A 16,036-nucleotide genomic window follows, 5' to 3' on the forward strand; every position below is an offset into this window, starting at 1 on the left:
CTGGAGCAGGTACCCGGATCCCTCGTCTTATATTACCCACCTTCGTGGTAAGGGACTTAGGCCATGCAATTGTTCCTTCCATCCATTTTCGAAATAAATATTTGTTCATTTCTCAAAAAATATAAACTAAGAATTGAAGTTTGTCTTTGGAGCAGCATTTACAACTTTTAAACAAAAGTCTAGCTTTAATATTAACTTATATCTGGATTTCAGTAGAAGCATCAAGATGGAAATTGTTGAATCATTGAATCCGTCAGTATTGACAGTAGAATTGCGTTTTAAATTAGACAAATCTCAGAATAAAATGAGGAATTCGATTCAAAGTTTGCAATTTACAAGCATGCAGCAATTATCCATGTAGCTAATTCATATAAACAAAGCATGAGTTGACCACAAACCAATGTCGCTGGTATGGTTATAAACCCCGAAAAGAGGGAGATCAACTACGCGCGGTGAGATAATGCAGAGTCCGCACTAGGAAGGTTCGAAAAAGGTTGGTGCTGAGTGTGTGTGATTATCTGCGAGACCCTTCTTAATGAATATCCTGCGTACATGCTCCGTACAGAGGGGATGGAAGATTTGCTTGAGGCTCAGTCAAGCACTCATGCTAAGGAGAGAACTCCACCATCTTGGAAGGATTAAGCTGGCTCCTAATGAATATCATTTGAATTGTTTTTCAGCCATAACACCTGACTATGCGTCTTATCGCCAAATGTGGGGAATGACACCTGCCCCTGGCCTCCAGCAGATCATCAAAATGGTATGGGATCTGTTTCTGTTTCCTTTTTTCTAGATATAATTTTTTTTCTACATTAGCCTCTCTACTGACCACAAACAAATACATACATACATAAATATTGAAAATCATATACTTCTGTGGCAGACAACTTCCTCCAGAAACTGAGATATGCTATGATAGCTTTTGTTTACTAGAAAGAGTTTCTAGTAAGAGGTTTTGTAACTCTGAATAACTTGATGACCACCATGGTCACACCCCTTCTTAGCTTACCTGCCATGGCCAGCTTTCTTCCTCTAATAACTCATTGTATACATAAGGCCAAGGTCTTCCTGTATTTATAACTCACAATGATGCACTTTCTCTTTTATTTACATATATTTTACCTAGGTGTCCTGACCTTAGTTGTGCTTTCTGGATTTTTTTATAACAGTTTATTTGATAAGAGCCGCAAAAGTGCTCTTTGTGGGCAAATGAGGGACCTGGGAGTGAATTTGCTCACTTCACTGTTGGTGGCTCATGAAAAATTTCTACTGGAGTAGAATATGCATGCATGTTGACTTTAAATTTTTTATATAGATTTTGTGATTATGGATTCAAGATTTGATTCAAATTGGTGAAAGATTCTTTTTGCATTCGGATTTCTTAAAATTTTGGATTTGACCAATCACTCATTTTTACCTTTTTTGAGATGACAGCAGATGTCGTATCACAGTAATGTCATAGATTGCAGGGCAGGATGTTAATGATTTTTTTTCTTTACTGCAACAAATTACGTGCAACCATGCCCTGTGAGCGTTAGAAAATATATTGGTACACTCAAATTTTTAATGAAAACTTAATTTAAACAATAGCCAAAACATTTCAATATTTCATCTTTAAATATATGTATGTTTGTCAAACCTGTGATTTAACATTAAAAAGACATTTCAGCCAAGATATGTACTAAGAAACTTTTGGGACAAGTAATGAATGATTCTGAATTTCGAGATGATAATGAATTTTGAAATCTGAACAAAAAAAAGATATTCTTATTAAAATATTTCTGAATACTTTGAGAACCTATCAAAAGTAATTTTACATGGTCTAGTTGGATAATAGTGTAAATATGTACTAAGTATGAAGGGGCAGATCCAGATTTTTCTTTCTGGGGTGCACAAGAAAGGCCGTACCCAGGATTTTATTTTTGGGGGTGGGGCACTAGGATACCTCGTAATACAAAAGGAATTCAATGGTAATGGGACATCATTAAAAATCTTGCATATTTTTTAAGGCTCATAGGGTACACATACCCTACCCCCAGCCCCTTAGATCCGCCAATGCTAATATGAGAAACACTAACAAGGAAATACATACATGCTGTTTTGTTTGGAGGAACATTTGATTTGAATGCAGTAAAAATAGCCCTAAATATTGTTATTAACAAAGTAGATATATTTTTTATGTTCTTTAAAATAACACTGACCATATCTGCAAGGATATTCTTGATTGCATCACCATTGATTTTAATTTATGTAAATTTGAAATAAAAAATGATGCAATAAATGGAATTGAATTGAAAAACAACGACACAAATGATTTCGCAAAAAAAAATGTTTCCTCAAGGTACTCATAAATTTCCAAGAGTAGGTACCTATTGTCCGTATTTAAGGGTCATTGGTGTTGTGTTTTTAGCCCAGGAGGGTGATAGAGATTAAATGAGCAAGCTGGCACTGGATGGCTATGTATTTATTTGATAGTTCCTACCATATGAGGCATTTATTTGACATTACATATCACTTTCCTGTAATGGGGAATACCGGAAGTAACCACCAGTACCAACCTTGGGTCTTTCACCATTTCCCATCGACGGAAAGTCCTTAGATACCAACCCAAGGTTAGGTACTTTCTGCTACAATTGGCACTTGCAATTTATCATACTTATTATAAGAAATTCCAGGAGTAACAACATACATAATGATAAGGGTGGATCATTCAAATAACATTTTAAGATGGTTCCTAATGAATATCATGTAAATTGTTTTTCAGCCATAAATTTGGGGAATGACAGCTGCCCCTAGCCTCCAGATGATCATCAAAATGGTATGAGATCTATTTTTGTTTTGATCTTTCTGAATATAAATTTTTTATGTATTAGTGTCATTTCATTCAAAAAACATTTCCTCCATGCACATGTTAATTTCCAAGAATACCTATCATCTTCATTTAACCCTTTCGCACTGGCGGCTAGAATAGGAAAACATTTTCGTGCTACAAGTAGCATTAGAATATTTCAAACCTCTCTGTATTGAGCTCTGTTTTGGGGGTGAGTTGCCTGGGTATTTTCCTCCCTCTGTTTTGGCACCCACCTCAACACCCAGCGATTAGCGTCCGTCCCTTACCCCACCCACTGGACCACACCCTCTATCCCTATCATAGCACGAATCCATGGTCAACTTACTGCGTTACCAGTGTTTTTTCAACCAAACATTGTATTTGATTTTCAATAATTTACTCTTCTAAAAGAATAACTAGTATTTTTTAAGCATTGTGGAATTTTAAACGGGTTTCTTGTGTTAATAACTACAAAGTTAGTAAATATGTATAAGTTTATAATGCTATAAGTCCGTATGTCTGTTATTTTTAACGCTTAAATTTGGTTTACAAATTACTTAACCTCGGATCAAAACGAAGGATTCATTTCAAATTATTAAAAAAATTGTAGTATGCACAAAATATATCATTGATAAAACTATTGACAACATAATCACCTCGCAACGGATTCCTAAAGTGAGGATGATCATAAATGAGTTGAAGGGTCCGGCTTATAATTGCTAAGGAGTGGCCCTAAGGACTCGCTAAGCTGGGTCTCAGGCCGGGCCTGAATGCATCCAACAATTGCTACCTCATTGGTCACTTACCATCCCTCGCATCGGCCAGAGCCAATATATCCGGTCGTCTGCATTGAAAAATCTGTGATAGCTATACCTGACGTCAGTTCTTCTGCGTATGAAAATGCCCGTCGGCCACACCCGACGTCTGTTGTGAAAGGGTTAAAGGCAGGCCTGTGCTGGGCGCCATCTTACGACAGTGGATGGCCATGGCCAGAGGGTGCCAGGAGTATTCAGGGGGAGGACTGCAGGGGAGTCTGGGGGTGTGGAATACAATAATTAATTTTGAAATTTATATCCTCACCCTCTTGAGATTGAATTGAATCTTACGAGATTGAATCATATTAAATTAAATTATTATTTTTTTTACCCAAGACGGTGTTAATTATGCTGTTGAATGGGACATGATTCACATCAAGGAACTGGGTAATATTGGTATTCTGACAGTAGAATTCGTCAATTTCGGTATAGGAGGGTGTCTTGGCGGCCCAACACAGGCCAGGTTAAGGGCCAATGGCATATACAATTTATCCTACTATTATACATGCAAGAAGCATTAACATACATGATAATAAGGGTAGATCATCCATAGTTCAATGTAAGCTGGCTCCTAATGAATATCATTTAAATTGTTTTTCAGCCATAACTGCTGACTATGCATCTAAACGCGACATTCGGGGAATGACACCTGCCCCTGGCCTTCAACAGATCATCAAAATGGTATGGGATCTGTTTTTGTAATAATTTTTCTGAATATACATTTTTTTTATATTAGCCTCACTACCAACCATAAACAAACACGTACACATTCAAAATCATACACTTCTGTGGTAGCCAAATTCCTCCAGAAACTGATTTGTGCTATGATGGCTCAAATAATAGCATGCGTAATTATTGAGCAATAGGTAATATACGTTATAATAAGGTAGAAAATCCAAAGTGCAATTTAAGTTGGATTCTAAATAATATCATGTAAATTGATTTTACAGCCATAACACCTGACTATGTGTGAAATTTGGGGAACTTTTGGGACAAGCAATGAATGATTTTCAATTTTGAGATGAAAATTAACTTTGAAATCTGAAGAAAAAAATGATACTTGTAATAAAAATTTCTACATACTTTGAATGCATACCAATAATTATTGTGCATGGTATAGCTGGATAATAGTGTTAATCAGTGGCGTTACTAGGAATATGTTTTGGGGGTGCGGGGGGAATGGGTGAGATGGCGTGGGGTGGCAACCCCCCTCCCTGGCAACTGGGAAAATTTTAAAAATCGTACATGCCTAGGAATACATTTTACATCATTTAGGCACTAAAGATTTAACTTTAAGTAGTTGCAGTTATTCCATGTCAATGCTGGGTAATAGTTTTAAATATTTTCTTTTTAATTGCTCTGAGTCTTAGTGGTTTGAGTATGGGGAGGGGGATGAGGGGATGTATTCGTCCCAAAGCGCCAGAGAAATAAAAATATTATTTATAACCATTGTCTAGTTTGGACACATAACAAATGCATCCGCACAAAGTTAAATTTAAATTGCCAAAATGACGTAAAATGCATTTTCAGGCATTTTATTTTATTTTTTAATTTTCCTTAACTTACCGTTTCCTGGGGGTTATCCCCCAATACCCAACCTAATCCTCCCTCTCAAAGCCCCCCAATTCCCCTAAAAGCATATTCCTAGTTATTCCACTTCTGAGTTTTATTAGGGTATCTATTCCCTCATAGTTGCACCACTGGTGTAAATACTAATATGAGAAATACTAACAGGGAAATACATGCTGTTTTGTTTGGAGTAACATCTAAATTGAACACAGTAAAAAAAAAAATTAGTTAATAACAAAGTTTTGGTTTTTTGGCTTACCTTATTATCATACTGATAGTTTTGGCTGGGAATTTCATGATTATATTTACGATATTTTCAATTTTGCGCAAAGTTGAAATAAAAAACGATGAGATGAAAACAACTACTGACATGATTTCATGCACAAAGGATTCCCTCAAGGCATGCGTTAATTGCCAAGAGTACGTATTAGTTTCAGTAAAGGTCAATTTTGCATGAAATTTATCGCACTAATAATAAATAATATAAGGACAATAGCATACATATTGAATAGGATACAACATCCAAAATATATTTCAAGGTGGTTACTAATGAATATCATTTAAATTGTTTTTCACCCATAACAGCTGACATCGTGACCCACCGCAACATTTGGGGAATGACACCTGCCCCAGGCCTCTAGCAGATCATCAAAATGGTATGAGATCCGTTTTTGCTATCATATTTCTACATATACGTATGTACATAAAATTCTAGATATAGAGAAGAAACCACTGCTACTTAGCCTGTTTTGTCAATTAATAGAGATGAATAGAGCATCCAAGGTTATATTGACCAAGTTTAAAGTTTATCTAAAGAATTTTATGCTTTCATGATCAGTGGGAATGAACAACAATTGTAGAGAGTATGCAACCCGCGTGCCACCCAAATTGTCTGGCTGGGGTGCCTGGCGCTCACTCTCGGTGCGATATCTCGGAATCCAAAGGGCAGAAATGAAAGAAATTTGAGGTGGTACTCTGCGAGTGTCTAATGAGTCGTTGTAGAAGACAAAAAAGTGATAGAACAATCCGAGAGTGACATCATCTTCAGTTATGTGCGAAAAACACCCAAAAATACCAACTAGGTACACTACTTTGACACTAGGTAAATTATTGTTTAACTCTATTGGTGAATATTGTAATGATGATAAAGGTGGAGTGTATGAAATGATTTGTGACGATTGTGAAACCAAATATATTCGCCAGACTGGGAGGAGTTTTAAAACGAGAATGAGAGAACATAGACGATGTTTTTTAAATAACGACGACTCATCAGGAATTGCAAGACATTTGAATGACGAACACCAGTGGTGCAATTTTGTTGCAAAAATTTTACAAGTACATACATGACTAGAGGCAGAAACTGGATTTCTTAGAACAGTTTGAAATTGTTAATTGCCCTGCTAATTTTAAATTATGTAACGACCATATGTTCCCATTCCACTCACCCCTACCTCCCACCAATCACCCATTGACGTCATCATTAACCTTGGAATGAACACATCCCAATAACCCTCCCCCCTCCTGAAAAACTCTACCACCATAAAAAGGCTGTCATCCAAGGCTATGTACCTTGATAATGGCACGAGTTGTCGAAACCATGGTGGGTTTAAATAAAAGTGTGTGGAAACAGACAAGTGGTTTTACTAAGCAGAAAAATACCTAAATTTCAAAACTTTGAGTGCGATGCGGCATGTTTTCCTGGTATCCAATTGAAAATATAATTTTCATGATTTGTTTTCTCACCAAATGGGATGAAACTGGGGGGGGGGCATCCCAAAATAAATTCGAAAACTTTTAAAATAAGGACCACCCTAAAGTGCATGAAAGCATCCAAGTGCAACCTGTTGCATGACTGGTGAACACTCACCCCTTGCTGCACGCAATTGCGTTAACTCACAAGGGATTATGTAGATGTATATTTAAATTTTCCAATATATGCTTGTTAGAAGGCAATGTTTTAGAATTTATATTAACCTTCCAATGATGTGTAACTAATCACGTACGTTAAGTGTCCAATGGACCAAGCTCACCTGGTTACACTAGGAAGAGTTTAAATTTACCATAAACAAGGAAGCAATACCTATGTCAAAAAAAAAACATTCCCTGGAAATAATGGAATACCACATAGTTAACCAAGAGTTAGTGAATTTTGTTCATGAAAAAAAAACATTTTTCTTATGCCATTTTTTCAAACAAAGTTATGGAAGCTCACATAAGAGGAATATTTTTTTTGTGTTATAAAGTGAAATAAAGAGTTTTTTGATTCTACTTGAAGCTATTTCACCAAGTGATGCCTCAAGTTATCCATTTCAAAGTCTCTATTATACACGTTGGCTTACCAAAGTTTCCTGATTTGGGGTTTGAAACCGTGGGTGGACTTGGTGCTATCTTTAACAAAAGGGAGAGATCAAGGGGCTGGATACTTACGGCATTCATTCGCCTGTGTTGGAAATTCTCCATTGAATATTTCTGGCTTTCATCTCCTGGGTCAAGTAACGTACTGTCGGATATTTATGGCATCAGTAGCAAAATGGAAAAAGGAATACATAATAAATGCAACCGAGAAATTTATGGAGTACATGGAAAGGCATACGATAGGGAAACTGCGGATTGCTGAAGAAATCATTAAGATAATTTAAGAGCAAAAGATGGATGGGTAGATGAGAAAAGACAGGAGAAGGTTTGAGTAGATTAATGATACATGGCACAGTAAAAAAGGAGGCTGAAGTATATTTAGGGGAAGAGGGAATTTGGTGAAAGGGGAAGCTTGGAGAGGGAAGAAGAGGTAGGGGAATCATAAGCCAGTCTGTGTCACTATCTGGTATTAAAGGAGGACTGGCTATGCTGCAAATTAGGTTTAAGAATGAAGCAATTTGTCCAAATAATAGAATGATGCAGAATAAGTGGAAAGAATACATTGATGAACTGTATGACACATGGAATAGACCAGCAAGGTTGATCCTAAAGGGAGAAAGTGCCAGGGGCAGTTTAGTGTGACTGGGGGCCCTCGGCTAGGGTCCACTATGGGGCCCTCCTCCTGGAGGATTCAGGGGTCCCACTCCAGAAAATTTTAGGAAATTGTATGTCCATGCTATTCTGGCTCTTAAAAATAAGATGAACATTAATGAAAAATAGCAATTTCATAAGGATAGTAGCTCTTGCAAAGTGAGAATTCCAGTGCTTGTAAAAATTAAAACTTTATTGTGGTACTATCATCTACTATTAAGAATATTTTTTCCTTAAAGCTGCACTGAAATATAAAAGAAACCTAAATAATAACCCTTCAAATACCCTTTTCCAAAAAGATGGAAAGGCATAGGATAAGGAAACTGTGGATTGCTGAAGAAATCATTAAGAATATTTACGAGCAAAGGAAGGATGGGTATATAAGAAAAGACAGGAGTAGGTTTGGGTAGATTAATGAGGAATTTATTGAGAAATTGTGTCATTATCTGGTATAGGAAATGTGTAGGAAATTCTCCATTGAATATTTCTGGCTTTCATCTCCTGGGTAAAGAAACGTACTGTCGGATATTTATGGCATCAGTAGAAAATTGGTAAAAGGAATAATAAATACACACAACAAGGAAACAAAGAAAGTAGCACTAAAAGTGAAAATTCCACTGCTAATAAAAATTAAAACCTTACTATGGTTTTATTACCCAGACGGCACAGAATCCTCCGTATCTAATTCGTATGCAGATAGTATCCATTGATGAAAAGCGACGGAGCGGTAGTCAATGGATACATTCTACATACGAATTAGATACGGAGGATTCTGTGCCGTCTGGGTATCTATTAAGAGTATAATTTCCTTTAAACTGCACTCAAATCTAAACTAAACCTCTAAAATAACCTTTTGAATAACCCTTTCAAAAAAGCGTCACGTTCTCTTTTATCTTCTGGCACCTTAATTTGTTTTTTATATAATTTTTGTCATTATTTCATAAATAAAGCAACTAATGAACACCTAGAATTTTGTAATTGCAAAAAAATCTTATGTTTAAGTAATCTGAGTTTTCTATAACGCCATTCATGTACGCTTCACAATAGACTCGAGCATTGTGATGGGCCCATAAGCTAAGGGGCCATTGGCTGTCACCGATCAGCCGACCCGGCCATACCACCCCTGGATAGTGTGGTGGATGAGGATGTTGGACCATGGAATGTAAACATATTGAAGCAAAGAAGTCTTTTGAGAAATGAGGATAAGCAAAGGGGTGAGTGTAAAAATTAAATAAAACAGACAAATTTCAAAATAAAAGTCCAAGGTTAAACTTTATTATATATAATGAAAATAATTTGTATAGAGTAATACGCATGATATAATCTTAGCTCACTTTCAAGGCTCTCCCTTCTCTTTACTCTAAGATCATAGCGAGATCTTTTTGACTCTCTTTTGTTTTTTGATATGTATTTGTAAATCCTTTTTTGTTAATTACCATTTGACACAATTTTTGGTTGCAAATAATCTGTTTAGTAGAAGTACTATTGTAAAACTTCAATTTAATTTTTTTTCCATTTGTTCAGGTACATTCAAATTCAAGGGCGTACCCAGAATCATTACTAGGGGGGGACAAGCCGTGTTCTAGGGGGAGGGGGTGCAAGCCAAGGTCTGAGGGGGGAGCAGCAATAGGATTTATGAGACTATTTCCTTGAAAAAATAGCTTTATTTTAGTAACACATCTTAAACTAATATATATCATTTTTCGTGGGTTTAACCCTCTCCTTCCTAAACCGCCCGAAACCGGCCGTAAACATTTCCCCGTCATGCACGAAGTTTAAATACCCATTTGCCCCACTGGTAGACCTATTTTTCTCCGCGATGAGGAACTGATGCAGGTTACTTCAATTAACTTGCAATAACTTGATATATATTTAAGTGTTTTGTTTTAAATGTTGTATACGTTTTAAGAATATATTAATTTATTGAAAGAAGTTGGCCTTACCTTATATTGAATTTAATTCCCTCCTGCAACTCCATTTTCTTGGTGATATTGATGATAACATCCTATTTTGCAAAGAGGTAAATCGCATCCAATGCATTTCCATGACGTTTCTATGCTCCGACCAGCAGGAGTTTTTCTTTTCTTTGAGCTGCAATAGGCGCACACTTTTTTTCTCCCCACAATCTTTACAAGAGAGTGTTGCTGTCTCTGTGAAAATGTGCCCATCGGAAGGATTCTTTTACGTCCCACTACTTTACGCGAGGAGAATTTCCCTATCATCTGCCTGTAAAGTGCTAAACGAAAATTCTTCTGTGTTACTCCATGCCTAGTATTTGAGGGCGAATTGGTTTCTTTGTACAAAATAAAACTGTTCACTATAGCCGTGTTTACGACGAAGGCAAATAAATATTTCCACCACTTTTTTGTTTTCCTACCTAAGCCATAGTAGCACCTACTTTGATCAGCTCTGTCAACACCACCCATGTATTTGGTGTACAATGCAACTGAATTTGGACAGGATACCATAGTTTGTTTGTTCCCTTTTCCTGTTTTTCTTTGTACATAGACTTTGTTATTGGGATCGCAATTGGTTTGAAGGATACAAATATCCCGATTATCATGCCAAACCGTTGCAGTAACTTTTCCGCTCTGTAAATTTCTACTCTCTCCTCTTTGGAGTCTAAGTTTTTTTGGATATTTAAATTCCGCAGGCCATTCTTTACGAGACGATCTTGTAGTAGCGCATGCGTATGTGTTATTCATAAGTAATAATTTCATGAGAGACACACTCGAAAAAAAGCTATCAAAGTACACACGATGATTTTTCCCTAAATAGTTTTTCATTAAATTCATTACAACTTGCGTCCCAAGAAACATTTCACGATTTCTTTTATCTTTTTTCCCTAAGTACACATTTCCCTGCAGGACGTAGCCATGGGAGCTTGCTAAAACCCAAACTTTAAATCCCCACTTCGTTGGCTTTCCTTGGATGTATTGTTTAATGTAATGACGTCCTTTAAAAGCAACCATCGCCTCGTCAACACTTAATTCCCTACCTGGTTTATACTTATGCTGAAAAGTTTCCATTACATCAAGAACCGGCCTAATTTTATGCAATACATCAAAACCCTCCTCTCCCTGTTTTTTTTCCTGAGTTATATCACTAATATGGAAATATTTTGAAATTTTTGTGTATCTTCCAAAGGTCATACAGTCACGAACAATTGAGCAGTCAATATCTTGGCTATGCCAGTAATCCCTGCTTTCAGGCAAATCGAATATTCCCATGTATACTAGCACTCCAATGTATGCCACCATTTCATCGCACGTAACATCTACCCAGTCCTTGTCAGCCTTTCCTGAGGAATGTTGAAGATGTTCTGCATATTTGTTTGTGTTCTTGACAATGTTGTGAAAAAAATCTTCGCCCCCTAGCATATATTTCAGGAAGAAAAATTCATTTCCAGCTATCGCCAAATTATGAATAGGCCCTCTCTCTCTTCTTTGAACTCCGACGGTTCTTCAAAAATCAGGGTGTCCCTCCAAGAGTCATGCACCTGATCATCACCTTTTAAATCACTCGTACTTGGGGTAACATCATCCTCCAGTTCTACTTCACTTGATCTGTCACTATCACTGTATCCTTCTTCTCCATTCAAACAACTAGAACTATCTGAATCACTCGAAAATTCGCTTCTGTTCACTTCTTCTGCGATAGCATCCTCACTTAACGAAGCCATGGTCAGAACTGAGGGGCATTAGGTTTCTTTTCATTTGAGCTGAGCTTCGCCTCCTCGCCATATGAGATAGGAAAAGTGTGAGAGTGCCTGTGACCACCCACAAACAGAACTGAGGGGGATTAGTTTTCTTTTCATTTGAGCTGAGCTTCACCTCCTTGTCATGTGAGATAGGAAAAGCGTGAGCTTGTGTGTGACCACACAGAAAGAAATATCGCCATTAGATGTGACAGTCACTCTAAATAACACAGGACAGGCCTACGGTTTTCGTATCACACCATTTCAAAACTGGCCCTCCTAAAAATCCAATCATAATGCCTTAAAAATCTTCTCTCATTATTTCTCAGTTAATGTGCCACGCTGGAACAAAGCACCTTATTGTCTCGGGATTTTAGGTTATGGTGACGACGTTCTGCTTCTTCTTAATGAAACGAGAGATAGGAAGGATGCTTGGGCTAGCAAAGATAAACACTCTCAAGATAAAACAGATGCCTATGAAGCTCAAAAGGCTGCCCCAAACAGAGCAGGGCAGGCCGGGCGGATTCGGCCGGTTTATGAAGGAGCGACTTAAATGGTGGCGGCCGGTTTCGGCCGGGTTAGGACGGAGCGGAGAATGAGGCATTTAAACTTCAATAGGGAGAGGGTTAAAGAAAATTTGTTGAATGCTTTTGTTTCAATTCAGTACTGATTTTGCTCAAAGACTTCTGCGACTCTTGTTTCTAAGTGGAAGGGGGGGGGGCAGCTGCCCCACCCTGCCCTTTGCTGGGTACGCCCGTGTTCAAATTGTATTAGTCATAGAAAGTGAGAGAATCTTATTTCTCCATTTCATTTTCTCGTAGAATGACAGAAACTCAGAGGAATGATCCATGTACGCCTGTGAATCAGTTGGAAGTACATATTCATGCCTGAATGAATGAATGATTGCCTGTGCAGTGTGCATACATCAGTGCATCAAGCAAGAATGTCTTCTGTGAATGGTATAGTCACCTTTTCCCAATGAAAATAAAGGAGATGGTGATGAGTTGCAAGAAGTCTTCGACCAAGGCTCCAGTCTGGCACAGAAAAAGATTGTTTGTGGTGGTTTATCAGCCCCGGATATGAGTGGTACTTATAATTTTCATCCAGTTCAAGTTGTTCTATGTTATTTTTTGTAAAGTAGTGATTTTATCCAAAATTCAAGCACATCATCTTTTATTATCATTCAGGGGTGAACTCAACCAAAACATGGTCACCTCTTAATGTGAGATGATTTCCATGCCAAACATTAATTAAGTAATGTGTACTGTCCATTAAGAGTCAATTCTCTGAACTTAATATTATTCAAAAACAGATACCTAATCTTTATTCATTGACCCAAGTAATACATTCTCTACTGTATACAGAGATAAAACATATCAAGCCTTTTACTTCTTTTTCACTTGGTTATCATAATCATTTTTTTTTGCTGTTCATACCTAATGCCTTTTCATTTCCTTGTAGTACATCAGACTACATGTGCATATTTTCTGTAATGATACATTTAACACATTCAATGCGGATGATATTTTTGCCGAAACCTCCAGTGACGGATGGGTGATTTTCCTTCATAATGGTGGTCTTGGAAGTAATACAACAGAATTTGCAATTTTTTTTGTTTCTATTTCTTGCAATTTGTAAAAAACGTTAATGACATACATGTATGCCACCCGTCACCAGTAATTGACAATTCACGCAACTCACATTACACACATGCAATTTTCCTTGTATGAAGGAGTGAACTTTTCATATTTCCGTTTTTAATACTTCTTCTACCGTTGATTCCTTTGGTTAATGACGAAAATATCTTGGAATTAGGTTTTACGTGTATTTTTTTGTTTCAACGGCCGTAGATTTAATTTTTACGAGTCACAGAAGTAGAACACACAATGAACGGCAAGAAAAATATATATTTAAGGAAGACACATCTTTTTTTATCAAAGCAAATCTATGTTACCTCAGAGTTATTGCAACATTGAAACATTTCAATAAAAATTCTCACAAATTTTTATGATGTATTTAAAAGCAAGGACTTAGACAGAGCCCTGGTTGACCTTCACATTCTGGGCAAATCGTAGTCACTGTCCTACGGATGCCTTCACGGTTAGCGGAGAAATGAAGAGCCTGCATCATTCCTAAAAACCTATCACGGCACATTTTCTCCCGAAAATCGGTACTCGCACTAATTCTGACCTCCAATCGTTAGAAATCGTGTTATACCTAATTGCGCCCCTGTGGAGAAGAAGGCCCAGCCAAGTTTCCAGTTCTCCCTGCCCAATGGCTTCCAATCCATTATGCCCTTAGTGAAGGACCTTGGTGAAGGATTTCGGATGAAAATGCTTTCTGCATTTTTCTCCGTCTATGAGAGGATGAAAAAGTATCGCTAGGCACGCTCGGAGCACCCTAGTGATCAGTGGAAAAACGAACTCCCGAAGACATACATTTATGTCATGCGCCTGAGTGGAAAAGTCCTCATGACATATATATATGTCATCCGCACATAAAGTGTTAATTTCTTGCTAACTGTGCTGAAAGAATTGAATTCAAAATTATTTTCTCTTTTAAAAAGAAACATTACATACTACCTATAGCAACATACTACCTACACCTAAGTATTGCTTACACGACACTGTTACTGGCAATTGGCTCCTGAGAATACCATTCAATTTATAGTGGTACATCATTCCTGTCTGAATAAATTGAATACATAGGTCTGAAATGTGAAAGATGGAGAAGCAGGTATGAAGTCTTATTGCTAGAAATTATTTGAAAGTGTCCATGATTGAATGGTATTTAGTTTTTTGGTCCGAAAAAAGGTTCAAAAATTTTAGTACTGTATTTCTCCGAATATAATCCCATGTCTAATTGTGGTTTCTATGTGCTAGGTGTAGCGTTCAAATCATTTACACTACCACGAAAGACAGCACCGCCTGGAGGGAGACAGGTGAAGGACCTTTGGCGCCAGCAGGGTAATGGTACCCCGGGACAGGGATTTGGCACCCATCACCGGGAGTAGCTTACCTGAGCCCACACGATTTAGACCTGCCTGCTGTAGCGCGGAACTGGACTGAAACAGCGGCCATCGCGGTTCGCCGATTCTCTCAGTGCAACTCAATTGTATTGCTGACGCAATAAATTGATAGTTGTTCATTGTTACATAAGGCGTAGTTATTTTGCACGAAATAATCCCTATAGACCCTAAACTTGGCATTGAATTTATTGACAAATATCTCTAGGATTGATGTGTTTGCTCTTAATCCTGGAGAAAATTATTAATTAAAGCACATATTACCAGTAAAATATTTTGTGCTTACATCAACATTTATTTATGAGTAGGAAAATCTTTCAGATTAGTCATCTGTTGTTTTGCCAGAGTAGACAATGATGTGAATGCATTGATGGACTTGCATTTACATGCTAATCAATATCAGTCATATTTTCTTTATCAATTCCATTGGTTGTATGGTATAGCTAAAAAAAAAAGATATCAATATTTTCTCCCCCAATGCATTGAAGGGAGATTGTTTTATTCTTCTTTTCTGCACAAAAGAAGGCCCCCAAAACACCCAAGTACAGCTCAAAGACCTTTTATCTATTGATCCCAGGCTGACAGGGGGGATGGGAATGACATAGGAATTTTTATCAAACTTGCATTTCATTCATTGATTTGAAAGTACATAATTGTCATCGAGAAATATCAGTATAGGCTAACCCCTTACCAAAAAAGCACCAACTATCCCAAGCAAAGTTCTGCCTGCGTGTCTACACTACGTGTTCACTTTTCACATTCAGTAGAAGGAGAGTGATTGCATGAGAGAGAGAGAGAGAGACAGCTTGAAAAACTTTCATTGAGCATATCTGAAGCTTCTCCCTCAGCTGAATGAACTCACTGCTGCATCTCCTCGCTCTTGGCTGAGCCATGGGGGAGAGAGTGAGGAACCCAGGGAGGAGGAGAGAGGTGGACAAATTCTCTCTTACTTTTCCAAAGAGGCATAAGTGTGTACCGATATTATAACGGTAAAGAATGATGATACATAACATGATAAATCATATTAACATAAATAGAGCAAAATTTATACGACATGACAGCTAGGCACGATGGAATCTCTTTAAATTAAGATG

The 16,036-nt window shown here is 37.4% G+C and overlaps 1 long non-coding RNA gene across 1 annotated transcript; it reads left to right on the top strand.

Moving 5' to 3' along the window:
* Positions 1-592: 592 nt before the first annotated feature.
* LOC124165162 lies at positions 593-14,904 on the top strand. The gene is made up of 6 exons (XR_006866137.1): positions 593-760; positions 2,765-2,818; positions 4,247-4,326; positions 5,800-5,870; positions 9,268-9,434; positions 14,800-14,904. It is a non-coding gene; the product is annotated as an uncharacterized LOC124165162 (long non-coding RNA).
* The last annotated feature ends 1,132 nt before the right edge of the window (positions 14,905-16,036 follow it).

Source organism: Ischnura elegans, chromosome 9 (genome assembly GCF_921293095.1).
Source record: "Ischnura elegans chromosome 9, ioIscEleg1.1, whole genome shotgun sequence".
Lineage (NCBI taxonomy): Eukaryota > Metazoa > Arthropoda > Insecta > Odonata > Coenagrionidae > Ischnura > Ischnura elegans.